Source organism: Urocitellus parryii, chromosome 1, assembly GCF_045843805.1.
Source record: "Urocitellus parryii isolate mUroPar1 chromosome 1, mUroPar1.hap1, whole genome shotgun sequence".
NCBI classification, from domain to species: Eukaryota; Metazoa; Chordata; class Mammalia; order Rodentia; family Sciuridae; genus Urocitellus; species Urocitellus parryii.
This window is the reverse complement of record NC_135531.1, coordinates 187,441,561-187,443,986: the sequence shown is the minus strand read 5'-3', so window position 1 is coordinate 187,443,986 and position 2,426 is coordinate 187,441,561.

Here is a 2,426-nt window from a genome sequence, read left to right as displayed (position 1 = left end):
AAATTTATATATATATAATTTTATTTTATATGTAATATAAATATTATATATATATATATATATATACAAAAATAATAAAATGCATGTTCATCTAACTGAGGTGGCATATTCTCAAGTCCATCATGTATAGCAGGTAAAAAGCAAAGGTTTCTCCAGAAATTATCATTTCTTCAGAAAATATCATAGAGAGAGAGAGAAACACACATTTGTGAAGATTTTTGTCAAGATCTTCCATCTAAATACCCTAGAAGAATTTTTTCATTAACCATATTATTTGGGAACATTCTAGCACACTGATCACCCATCCTTACTGCACATTTTAACTCACTAGGAGAGCTTTGCCGAAAAAGGACAGGACCCAGGCTCTTTCCTTGGGATTTCTGATTATATTGGGCAAACTCAAGAAGTCTGCGGTGGAGACTCACCAGAGACAGTTTTTAGAAGTTCAAAGGGTTGAAACTTGTAAAGAGGAAAGTATCACAGAGTAAGATCCTTTGGAAAAATTACAGGACTAATTTTCAACTTTTTCAGCATTAATGTGATTTAAAATTCAGGATTAGTCTACACTAGCAGAAGGAAAAAAATTTTTCTTTTGTGACCACATGAGGGACCCCCATGCCACAATTCTCTGCTGACCACCTTGGAGTGAAATAATTCCCCATCCTAAATGCTGTGCATTCTCCACCTTCAAAACCCCAGTCCAGACAAGAGGTGTCAAATTGGTTTCATTTTTCATGTCAACTCTAATAGATGGATAGCAGTTACTTCAGTGCTGTGTTGCAAAACAGTCAGAGCCTGCATATGACCACGGCAGTAAGAGCTCCCTAATCAATTAGTGATGTCTGCCTTGGGTACTAAGAATGACAAATGGCAGCACAAGAGACAGGTTTTGCCATCTTTGAATAACTCAATAAAAACAGAACTCTGTCTTCAGATGACCCTTATTCAACTTTACACTAATATTACAGGGAGGGCCCTGTCCTATTAGAATATTAGGATGAGTGAGGTTTGTTTATATAACTAACCAGTATCTTAAAAAATCATTCAAACCTGGTCATAGAAGTAAGTACTTATTAACTACTGATAGTTGCTTTTTAAAGGTTTTTCTCTGTCTTTCACAGCACGAGATCAGAACACTGATTGTAAGAAGCTTATAGTCTCACTAAACAAAGTATATATGCAAGCAATTATTAGTGGGTAGAATATTACTCATTGTGACAGAATTATGTACTGATATAATAAAGATGATGAAGAGAGTCAATTGTTAATTAGGTGGTCTGAGGAACAAATGCTAATTCTTCAGTAGACCAGCTGCTTCTTTGGCTAAAAGGAAATTGAAGTCAAACAGGAACATACTCCAAACAGAGCTGGGTTCTTTCACAAACTATCCAAGCCCAACAGCATGATAGGAAACATACCAATATCCCACTTTCTTAGAGTTTTATAAAGAACAGAGTTCAAGCACCTCCCACAGTCTGGTTCTAGATATCAACTCTGTCAATTTATTTGTAACCATCAGAGGATCTCTGGGGTTTAGAAACCTTTGCTTCTACCTACAAGGAGGAATTCCCCAATGCTCCCCTGCAGAATGATTTTAAGACATAAGAAGGTATGTCAACAATCTTAGGCTTAATAAGTTCTCATTAAATGGCACAATACATTTATTTCCCCATTGATAAAATGACATTCTTTTTAGGATGCAAACTTGAGAATGAAAGAAAATCTCTTCATTATAATGTCCATCTTATTGTAATGGGGATCTTAATTTTAGAAATATAACATGTGAATAAGAAATGCATGTTCATCTAGCTGAGGTGGCATATTCTCAAGTGCATCATGTATAGCAGGTAAAAAGAAAAGGTTTTTCCAGAAATTATCATGTGGCAGACATTGCCCCTTAACACTTTCTTCCCACCAGTGTCCTCTAGTTTGGTCCTTCTAGCATCCACGTTTTACAGTCAGGACAACTGGGGGACTAATATGATTGCCCATAGGTTTAAGATCTCATTCCTAGAAGGTAGCAGAGTGTGAATTTCACCTGGAAAACCTAGCTCCAAAGGTCACACCCCCACCACCACACTTGGCCCTCCCAGGCTGCCTGCTAAAAAGTGTCCAGGCCCCTGAAGGCTAGACAGGAACAACATTTGGGAGGAAAGTCCATTCAAAATTGAGAGGGGTTGTCCTGCAAGGGGGTTGGCTTCAAGGGCATAGAATCCAGCTGGCCAATGAAATTGGAAGCCTGAAATCAGGAGAAAAAAGAAGAGCAAAGCATTAAGCAAGTGAGAAAATGTGGTTCCAGGACATCACTGAATGTCCATCAACCCTACAGGAAGGCCATGGGTCTGCAGCTCTGTCGAGGAGGACACAGATTTTTCTACATGGAAGCAGGCTTTGAATCTTACTGTTTTTTTTTTTCTCCAGGATTG